Below are 12,222 nucleotides of genomic sequence, written 5' to 3' on the forward strand. Positions count from 1 at the left end.
CCAAGGGTTCTTTAAGACACAATGAGACCACTGTAAAAACGACCGTGGAAAGGCAGACCACTAGACGTCAAACCCCAATCTCATATCATGCATCTGTCGAAAAGATATTCTAGGAGCTACTTGAATTCCCACCTATAAAACTCCCGAAACTTTCTGGTTATGCAATCTGGTGTTGGGGATACAGGGGAAGCAATATATATCTCACCCAAAACTAACAATCCCTACATCCAGCTGTATCCATCCGTCAACACATAACCAAGAAACCTTCGGAAATCGTGTACCTCAACCTTCGAAAAGCATCCGTTATACGAGTTATGGCAATACTCCCGAGCTCGCCCCAGTACTGGGTTATCGGGTTTATCTCACCAACAACTGCATAAAAGAGATTTTCGATGTCGGCAAATCTCAGGTATTCCAGAACTGCAACGATAAAATTGTGACGACAACACCTCAGAGCTCGACTCCCCGGGTCAAAGCCACATAAATAGACAGGAGGCACCAAGAACAATGTTCTCGTCACAAAACCATCGGAACGATTCCAAGATACCCGCGTGATCCTAAAAAAATTTTAGTGAAATTTGAGGAGAGGAAAGACAAAACATCTACGTCAGGAGACCTCACCAGAGCGACGAAGGGGCTGAGGAGTAAAAAGAATCCTACTCTCCGATATATATAATCCTAAGACTCAAAATAGTTTTTCTTCTAGACTCAACAACGGCCAACAATCAAGGGGGCTCCTAGGGTCGGTCGAGGCTCTGATACCAACTTGTCACGCCCAATATGCGACCCTATCCAAAAGGAACTCGAAGGTCCCACCAAGGATAGACCCGCATATTGAAACGCTTTTGCAAGGTGGATATCATTACATCAACATTACATAATAGATGGGGATACATACATAAGGCATACAATGCCACACGAATACAACATCACAATACATAGAGCATCATCCGACTACGGATGAACACAAACAGAAACTCAAACGACATCCACCCTGCTAGCCCAGGCTGCCGACCTGGAACCTATCCCCTGATCGAAGAAGAAGCAGAAGAAGAACTCAACGCAAGCAAGCATCGCTCTCGCGTCATGATCATCGCATAACCTGTACCTGCAACTGTTGTTGTAGTAATCTGTGAGCCACGAGGACTCAGCAATCCCATTACCATGGGTATCAAGACTAGCAAAGCTTAAAGGAAAGGAAGGGGTAAAGTGGTGAGGCTGCAGCAGCGACTAAGCATATATGGTGGCTAACATACGCAAATAAGAGCGAGAAGAGAGCAAAGGAACGGTCGTGAAGCTAGCAATGATCAAGAAGTGATCCTGAACTCCTACTTACGTCAAACATAACCCAGAAACCGTGTTCACTTCCCGGACTCCGCCGAGAAGAGACCATCACGGCTACACACGCGGTTGATGCGTTTTAATTCGGATCTGGTGTCAAGTTATCTACAACCGGACATTAACAAATTCCCATCTGCCTATAACCGCAGGCACGGCTTTCGAAAGATTATACCCTGCAGGGGTGTCCCAACTTAGCCCATGACAAGCTCTCGCGATCAACGAAGGAATAGACCTTCTCCCAGGAAGACCCGATCAGACTCGGAATCCCGGTTTACAAGACATTTCGACAATGGTAAAACAAGACCAGCAAAGCCTCCCGCTGTGCCGACAAATCCCGATAGGAGCTGCACATATCTCGTTCTCAGGGCACACCGGATTGTCCAGACTTCCGGTAGGCCAGCCCAGAGTTGCCCCTGGTGGCCACCGGCGGCTGACAGTTTGGACCAACACTCACAACGAGCACTGGCCCGGGGGGATAAAATAAAGATGACCCTCGAGAGCGCGACTCCCAAGGGAAAAAGGGCTAGGTGAGGCAAATGGTAAAACCAAGGTTGGGCCTTGCTGGAGGAGTTTTATTCAAAGCGAACTGTCAAGGGGGTCCCATAAATCACCCGACCGCGTAAGGAACGCAAAATCCGGGAACATAACACCGGTATGACGGAAACTAGGGCGGCAAGAGTGGAACAAAACACCAGGCAAAAGGCCGAGTCTTCCACCCTTTACCAAGTATATAGATGCATTAATAATATAAGAGATATTGTGATATCCCAACCAAAATCCTGTCCACCATGGAGAAATCTTCAACTTCACCTGCAACTAGCAACGCTATAAGAGGGCTGAGCAAAGCGGTAACATAGCCAAGCAACGGTTTGCATAGGAAAGGTGTCAAAGGTTAGAGGTTCATGGCAATTTGGGATGGCTTGATAAACAGATAGGTAGCGCAGCATAGCGATAGAACGAAGCAACTAGCATAGCAATGATAGTAGTGAGATCCAGGGTAGCGGTCATCTTGCCTGAAATCCCGCAAGGAAGAAGAACGAGTCCATGAAGAAGACAACGGACGTAGTCGAACGAATCCTCACAATCGCAACATTACCGGAACTAAGAAGCAACACCGGAAAGAAACAAACAACATGGTAAACAACCATCACATAAACATGGCATGATGCACAACCAAGTATGATGCATGTCCGGTTTAATGAGGCATGGCATGGCAAAGTGCAACAAACAATACTACAAGTTAAGTGGAGCTCAATATGCAACGAGTTGCATATTGACGAAACACCACATCAATTATTTAGTTTGATCTCGGTTATGTACCCAACAATATTAAATGTTATTAACATGGCAAGGGGGTGAAACATAATGAAACTACCTATCTAGGCAAGTTTAAATGAGGCCGGAAACAACAAACAACAATTCCGGAAAATCCCCATATGCATATTTAGATTCGGTACTGTTCTGCCCTAAACACAATTTTAATGTTGTTAAACAGCAAAATAAAGTGCACCATGTTAAACTAGGCATTTTTCCACCCCATTTACATATAAAGTTTATTAAAATCGAGCTACGGTTATTTAGTTATGAAATAAATCATTTTAACATGGCATTATGCAAAATAAACACAAACAGCATGTTAAACATTTTTAACATAGATGAAAGTGGCATATTATTAATCTACACAATTTTCTGAGCATTTTACATATATAAAACATTTTAATCCGATGCACGGTTATGACGTTATTAATGCATGAAATCTAGGGGGTTTTCTGTAAAACTAATAATCACTGGAATAATAGACAAATCGCAACGCAGGGAAAAAAAACACCACGGGCCGAAACTGGCTGGGCCAACAGTGCACGGGGGCGGGGCTGCTCACCAGGCCTCATGGGCCGGTCGGTGGAGAGGCCTGGCAGGCCTGCTGGCTTCGGCTGGGCTTGGGGCGCTGGCTGCGGCTGGGCCTGGGGCGCTGGGCCTGAGGCGCTGCGGAGGAAGGCCCACGCGGAGGGACGCATCGGTCAACGCGAGCGGGCGGCTGCGCTCTGCTCGTCCCGAGCAGAGATATGGCGGCGGCGGCAGTTGACCTCACCGGATCTGCCTGATCCGGGCAAGGCGGCGGCAAGGGAGGCCAGGAACCGATGGATCGGGCCTCCGGGCACCGGATCCAGCGGGGGAGGAGCTTCACGGGCGGGGCGGCAGCCCATGGCGGCGGCGGCGGGGTTCCTGCAAGGGGAGAGAGAGATCTGAGAGAGAGAGAGAGAGAGGAACCAGAGGGAGAGACGGGAGAGAGAGGGAAGCGGCGACCTGGGACGGCGGAGAGGGCGGCTCCGGCGACGGCTGGAGGAGGCCGGCAACGCGCGAGGCGCGAGGGAGGCGGAGGAGCTCGGCGGGAGCCCGGCTTCCGCGGCGCGGAGCGAGGCGCAGGGACGGGCGAGCGCTGCGGGGCGGCAGCGCGGAGCGAGCCTCGGCCCAGATCGGGGCCCCGGCGGGCTGCGCACGGGCTCGGACGGGCCCGAGCGACTGGAGGCGCGGGGTGAGGTGGCGATGCCACATGGCGGCGGGGCAGTGGCTGGAGACGTTCAGGGGGCGACGTGGCGCGCGTGGATTGGTCCAGGGCGCGTCGGCGGCGGCGCCAAGTGGCGGAGGTGGAGTGGGGCGGCGCTGAATCCGAGGAGGAGGGAGGCCAAAGGTAGGTGGAGGGGCTAGGCTGCCCAAAATGGAAGGAGGGGGTGTTTATATAGGGTAGGGGCTAGGGTTAGGGGGGTTTTTGCTCCGTTTTCGGACATCGGATCTCGATCCAACGGTCCGGAGCGGAGGGGGTTAGATAGGTGGGCTAGTGGGCTGTGTGAGAGAGGCTTGGGCTGATAGGAGAGAGAGGAGAAATGCAGCCCGGCACGACTTCGGAGACCGAAACGTCCGACGAATGAACCGGCGACGGTGCCGCTATATATTTAACGGTTGGGCTATCAAACGGACTCCGAATGCGACGAAACTTGACAGGCGGCCTGTCTACACTATAATAAGACTGCACGACAAGTTGCAACCCATTCCGAGAACATTTTTATGCCACTTATAAAATAATATTTTGGAGGTGCCGCGGGCGCGTGCGAGTGTGGTCGGGCTCAGAACGGACAACGGAGAGAACCGGCGAAACCCGAACGGATGCAAGTTTTATGAAAATGATGCCGATGCAATGCACATGATGCCATGAGACGAGATGCATAACAAGAACCAAATGCAAAACAACAGACAAAACCCAACCACGGAGGAAATAATAAATCACATAGCCGGAAATGGCAAGAGTCGGAGTTACGAATATGGAAAGTTGCATCCGGGGCGTTACAAGGGGCACCATGAGCTGGCTATGAACTGTAACCGCGCGCCCAAGATGGTGTTCGTCGTGTCCACAGCTTGCTGCAAGGCTTCTATAATAGTGACTCCTCGTGTATTGTTGTCCCGCCGCGCGCAAGTGCTTCTACGAAAAAGGGTTTCCCCCCGCTTTAAATTATAAAGCACAACTGCCAAGCATCCAACAACATAAGAGTAATACAGTACACGGTACAGAAAGCAAATGAATGAGGTCCGGCTGGGGGCATAGCTAAACAAGCCCCAACTACAAGGAAAAGAACTCTAGTCAGGCTTCGGTGATGGGGGTGGAGACAGCGGGGACATCACGGCAGCCAAAGAACGAAGACCGGCGACGATGGAGTCAATGTAGTCACGATCACTCCGCTTGCTAAGCGGTCTCCAGGGCTGTAGAAATCCACACATTTTAAAGATGGCGTTGGTGACACGACAAGGAATGGCATGCTCGATTAGTAATTTATTACGACCATTCTAGAGGGTCCACGCTAGGGTGCCCACTGCGACCCAAAGGGACCATCCCCTCCACCATAATTTTGTTCGTCGTCATGCCAGCCGCAGAGCGGCATGGTGTGCACGGGCATAGTCTACGGAAATGTACATATCACGTAGGTAACCCATGGAGTGCTACCCTTGCATGCAGAACTGCACTTGTGGCTAAATCATGCGTGGTGAACTGGATTAGATCCCTCGTGCTAGCTTCTATTGTAGCCTTGTAGGTGAAAACGGGCGGCCTGCGGGAAAGGCGCGAGGATGAAGATTACCATATTCACTATTATTTTTCCTTTGTTGTCTCTTGGTCCATGGTCGCCGAAGGAGAAGATCTCTAGGGACGCCAGGGCGGAGACGGCTTGGACGGGGGAAGAAGATAACAACAACCGTTCTTTCACATGCTCTATTTAAATAAAAAAGTGGTTTGAGGTTCCTTTCTTAAACAAAGAGAAATTGTGGTTTTGGGAATACCGTAGCATCAATACCCCAGTTTTTCTGGGTAGGCAAACACCTCACAGTAATTAAAACTATAGTATTCTAGGAAACTGTAGGATTGTCAGAATACTTTAAAAGTTCTTTGCTATCAAACGGGGAATTAGATTATACCATGATACAAGCTCTCGGTAACCATTGGATCAGATATTCAATGATTGCAGGCTAAGCTCTCCCAAATTTGTAGAAAAGCCCTCTAGAGATTCATGAATAGGTACAACATTCTATCAGCTGAGCGTTGGATCATAGATCCAACGGCTCCTGAAAACCCGCATCAACGCAGCACCACATGCATGCCCAGGAGCACCTAATATGTACTCCATGCTATGTATTGTAATATTCTATTTATTTTATAATTTTAATATAAATTTCGTCAATTTTTTTTAAAATGACTTAAGCCAAACCTAATATGTAGACCAGAAAGACTAGTAAAATGCACGTATATAGTACTAGTATAATCTAATAAAAAATAGGAAACATTGGGATTTATTTTCGTCTTACTCTCTTAGAGCATCTCCAACGAGGACCCTGGAAACGCCCATAAACATCTCGACATAGTTGTCTGGACACAGATTTCTATCTGACGTGGTACCCTATCGGTTCGCATACGCATCCGGTTGTCCAAAACCCTGTAAACCAGACGCAAATCAGAGGGACCTTTGCGGGCATTCAGACCGCCACCATGTACACGTCGCACACCCCGGTCCCAACCAAAAACATCTCCCGCATGAATGCATTTCCGCTCCCTGCGCCCTGTGCCACATTCATGCCGTCCTAGAGCTAAGGCAACATGTCACTGAAGCCGACATTGAACCGAGAGCATCGCTTGCGCCGCGTTCTGGCCTCCGCGCATGTTCAGTTCCGGAGAGACGTATCACATTCACACCTGGTGCACGCCCGTCTGCCAACATTAAACAGGCGCGGTGACAAAGAAACCCGCTTCGGCACCCGCATTGAAACAACTTGTCACTTGGCCTGACTAGTGCCCTCTATTTATACATGGCCACACCCGACACGATCCGCACCGCCAGTGTTCATCATTATAATACATGTTACGCTAGATCATTGCACATCCTGATACACTGCCAGAGACATTCATTTGTAGTCATCCTATTGTTTTATATGTTTATGAGTTGTAAGTAAAATAAAAGTGTGATGATCATTATTATTAGTGGTCCATACCTGTGAGGGGATGAATTGGAGGAGACTTATGGTTCCTCGAAAAAGAGGGGATGAGGTTTGTGAGGCCATTCAAAAAAATGAGAGAAAAGATAGAGGGGAACACTACTATCCTCTTACCACACTTGTGATTCAAAGTAGCACCATGTATTTCATACGGAGAGTCTCCATGATTTTTATTTTCATATACTAGTGAGATTTTTACATTATTAGAACTTGACTTGCATATTGTGATGATGGGCTTCGACAAATGCTCGAGGTCTTCATGAGCAAGTAAGTTGGATGCACACTTACTTAGTTTCATATAGAGATCTTTCATATATTTATAGTTCTAATGCATCTGTTGCATGGTAATACCAACTCCTTCCATTGACATCGATTGTAAGGCCTCTCCATAGCCTAACGATCAAGCCTCATTGATGTGAGACTTTCTTATACTTTTTTGTCTTCCCTTATAAACCACTATCATCATTTTCTTTGCCATCCGAAGTGCTAAGTCTGTGGCTCACACTCACGTATTGCGTGGAAGTTGAAAAAGCTGAAGCGAGAAAAATTATGATTTAATTGCTTCGTTTGGCACCAGGGTGTTCATGATAAATATTTTTTTTGCTAGGAAGATTGAGTATGCCATGCTTACATAATTAAGTGAGTGGGTATAATGTTCTTTAGCATCTTTATTTTTCAAGGCAATGATTGTTTGCTAGTATGCTTGTGTATTATCATTTTAATGTCCAATTGATAGACTATTGCCTTGAATCACTCGTTTCCCAATATTCTATTGCAAATACATTACTTGATCAAGTACATGTTGGGTAGCATTCAATATCCAAAACACATTTATTATCATTTAACTACTCGAGGACGAGTAGGAATTAAGCATGGGGATGTTGATACATCTCCAACATATCTATAATTTTTTATTTATATTATCACTTTTGTATGTTTTATATGCCATTTTATATTATTTTTTAGACTAACCTATTAATTTAGTGCCCAGTGCTAGGTCCTCAATTAGGTCAGAAATACCATACCTACCGAAGTCCAAACATGATGAAACTTTACGGTGGTTTCTTCTGGAACATAAGAGACCCTAGAAGCTTCGAGGGAGGACGAGAAGACCCGCATGGGCCTGATAGGTCTCCGACGTATTTATAATTTTGATTTTTTATACTATTATATTATCAATCTCATATAGTTTACACATTATTATATATCATTTTTGGGAACTAACCAATTAACTTGGTGCCAAGTGCCAGTTGTTTTTTTCTGCATGTTTTTGGTTTTACAGAAATCTATACCAAACGAAGTCCGAACACGAGGAAACTTTTTGACCATTTTTCCTAGACCAAAAGAGATCCTAGAAGCTTCAGGGGGTCCATGAGGGTAGGCGCGTCGTGCCCCCTTGTGGGCCCCTCGTGGCTCTATCTGACCTAATTCCAGTGCTATAAATTATCTAATGTTCCAAGCCCCCCAGAGCGAGACCCAAAATAATTATTCCGCCATTGCAAGTCTTTGTTCTTCTGCGATCCCATCTAGAGGCCTTTTCTGGTACTTTACCGGCGGGGGGACCGAACATGGAGGGCCTCCTCATCAACCATGCTACCTCTTTGATGATGTAAGAGTAGTTCCTCATAGGACATACTGGTCCATAGCAGTAGCTAGATGGCTCTCTCCCTCTCTCTCTATGATCTTCAATACAATGTTCTCTTCGAAGATCGACTCGATGTAATCTTTTTGCGGTGCATTTTGGGATCCGATGCATTATGGGTTTATGATTAGATTATTCATTGGAAGTAATTGAGTCTTTTCTGAACTTCATTATGTATGATTGTTATAACTATGTAATGCTTGATCTATCCATTTAGTTTGGCCAACTAGATTGATTTATCTTCAGTAGAAGTGGCGTATAGTAGTAGGTTCAATCTTGCGGTGTCCTCACCTCGTGACAGAAAGGGTGGCGAGGCACGTATTTGCATTGTTGCTACTAAGGGTAAAATGATGGGCTTCGATCATATTGATTGGTCTTATTTTGTCTATATTATGTCATCATGCTTAAAGCATTACTCTATTTTTCATGAACTTAATACCTAGAGAGGAAAGCATAGAAGCGCCCTCGAAATGGAGTAATAGTATTTCATGCATAATCGTTTCGGTCTACTTGTCTCGGACGTAATGCCTATGTACTAATCATGCCATGAATAACATCATAAATATGCATTTTTCTATCAATTGCCCAATAGTAATTTGTCTACCCATTGTCTTATTATGCTTATGAGAGAGATGCCTCTAGTGATGCAATGGCCCCTAGGTCCAATTTAATTTATATTTAATATAACCCTAAAAATACCTTGCTGCAATTTATTTACTTTTATTTTTTAGAAGAATAGGGAGGCTCTGCTACTTCTTGAGCTTGTGTTGGTTTTTCCCTTGAAGAGGAAAGGGTGATGCAGCAAAGTAGAGATAAGTATTTCCTTCAGTTTGAGAACCAATGTATCAATCCAGTAGGAGGTACACGCAAGTCTCCAATCTATGCACCCGCACAAACAATCAAACACTTGCACCCAACGCGATAAAGGGGTCGTCAATCGCTTCACGGTCACTTGCAAGGATGAGATCTGATAGAGATAGATATAAAAGATTGCTAAAACGTAAAACAAAGTAAAAAACAAATAAAATGCAGCAAGGTATTTTTGGATTTTTTGGTTTATAGATCTGAAAATATATGATGGAAAATAGGCCCGGGAAAATAGGCCTGGGTGACGATGTCCTGGACTAGACGGTACTCACCACGTCGTCTCCCAACCAGTGGGTCGGGACGAGGACCCCCATGATGATTCACTAATGGGCCACTTCGGGCAGCCCATGCCGAATACAAGGAGGATTCCACAAGACTTGGGGCACAAGACAAGGACTTCTCTAAACCCTAGGCCTACGGTGCATATATAAACCAAGGCTAGGCTGGTCAATAGACAATCTCATATTCATTAGAATAATCTCATGGTAGACACATGTACCCTGTACTACACTCATATCAATACAATCAAAAGCAGGACGTAGGGTATTATCTCTTCAAGAGAGCCCGAACCTAGGTAAATTATGTGTCCGTGTTACCATCGCTCCAAGATGCCTAGCTTAGGACCCCTACTACGAGATCCACCAGTTTTGACATCGACATTGGTGCTTTCATTGAGAGCCGGCTAGGTGTTCATCACGGTTCAATGGGAATATAGATCAACGATCGGGTGATATTTTTTCAGTAAAGATTTGTTTCATGTAAATTATCTATTCTGCAAAGTTATTGTTGTTGCGCCATGCCGCTTTGTTTACAGGCAGATGTATCCGCCACCGGGCAGTACATCGGATCCGAGAAGTGCCACCACGCAAACAATGGCCTAGAGCTTGTGGCCTGCATCTAGGTCAACGCAACAAAAACATGTGGCAATCCAACCGGCAACGTTATAGCTGAGTAGATCACATACGCGCAGTACGGCTTCTCATGGAGCAGTACACCAGGGCCGATGCGAATTCGGTTGTACGACAACCCACAGGGAGATTCCTTCGTTTTCCTTTGTTTAATTATTTAATCAAGTGTGGAGGTAGCCTGGGCTCTTGACTAGTTTGCTTTTCATCTATTTTTTACGTAGTGACCTAATAATACTAGTACAACTCTACGTGATGGCCGCCGGAGCAAACGCAAAGTGCTATCCTAATAATACTAATTGAAGCACTCCTCTCGGGGTCTCAGTTTGGCTATTTCATCCACAAACATACAACCTTTACATCAGACTTCGTTTTGTTTGTCTTAGATTTTGCCCGCTACACATATTACTGCGGTGCTACCTCTTTAAATTATTCTTAGTCTGTAGTACTTTTTCTCCTGGGAATTATTACTTTGGCCAGTATCGTCTTCTGTACACAAGTTAGTAAATGCGTGGCCACACTGATGTCGTCCGCGATTCGTGTTCGTCACTGTGCAGCATTGATCGCCGTGGCTCCACACGCCTTGAGTTGATGCCATGCAGGTCCGGACCAGCATCTTCACATTATCATCGCACTGTGCGGACATCATTATTTGAAGAAATCTGATCTGCATTGACATTACGTCGGATCTGAATTATGTCGCGGTTACTGGCGGCATGCCAAATTGTGAAGAAGCATGTCACGAACAGCAACCTAGAATTGGCGAATTCTTGACATAGGTCAATGCAATAAATTAAAAGCAATCCGATCATTCGTGATTTAGCCGAGGAGACAGTTGCGAGTAGTGTACATGGACCAGACCACGCTCATGCGTCACACAGGGAGGCTCTTTTCTCTCTCTCCTTTTTTAAATCCATTACTTGTGCTGCAGCTAGTCCTATAGTAGCATTACTTTCTGCTAATAAGTGCGTAGATTAAAAGTATTACTAACCAAGCTGAGTGCTAGTGCTGAAGAATTATACACGAGGTCTAGTCAATGAATTCTATGTAATTCAACCTCTAGTACTGGTAGCTCAACCTGACTACCAGCCCAGATCGATTCTTTTGTTTGCTTCGGTCCACTGCGGTTATCGTCATCAGACAGGGGAATTTTACCAACGTTCATGTGTGTCGTCGGTCTGGCCAGTCTCTTGTGGATTTCCGACCTATGTCAACATTGACCGCATCACGAATTTCGACTTGCGTTGGCATCGCCGCGCCGTTACTTTTTCAAGCTGACGTCCACCACGTCGACCTGCTTCAACACGTCAGCTGGCATGGGGCTCTAGTGCACCTTATCGACCTGCTCCGTCACCTCGGCTGGACCGGGGCTTTGGCATCCCTTCGTCAACCTGCTCCGGGGACTTCGGTGTCACCAGCCGACCTGCTTCCGCACCTCGGCTGGCATGAGACTTCGGTGTCACCAGCCGACCTGCATGAGACTTCGGCATCCGCCGATCACAGCTTCGCCATGTTAACTAGATGGAGGACTTCATCTCGCCACATCAGCCGTGTAGCATCGCCACTTTGTCAAACCGAACTCTTCGTTCAAGCACCTCGGCGCCCAGGCCATATTTCTTTACTTATTTGCTTCACTTAAATTAACTAAGTAGGAGAATTTGTTTAATATACATATACATATATATATATATATATATATATATATATATATATATATATATATATATATATGGGAAAATCCATCCTACCACCCGGTGGTAGTTACCCATATGTCTCATATACTACCATGTAGTATTATATATACTACTTTATCATTTTAAATATATTCATATACTATATTTAAGATATTTCAAAGCAAGTTACATGAAAAAAATTACATACGAACCCATAATTTTTGTTATATTTGTGAAATACGTATATATTTGTACGTAAAAA

Source organism: Triticum aestivum, chromosome 1B (assembly GCF_018294505.1).
Source record: "Triticum aestivum cultivar Chinese Spring chromosome 1B, IWGSC CS RefSeq v2.1, whole genome shotgun sequence".
In the NCBI taxonomy this organism is placed as follows: Eukaryota; Viridiplantae; Streptophyta; class Magnoliopsida; order Poales; family Poaceae; genus Triticum; species Triticum aestivum.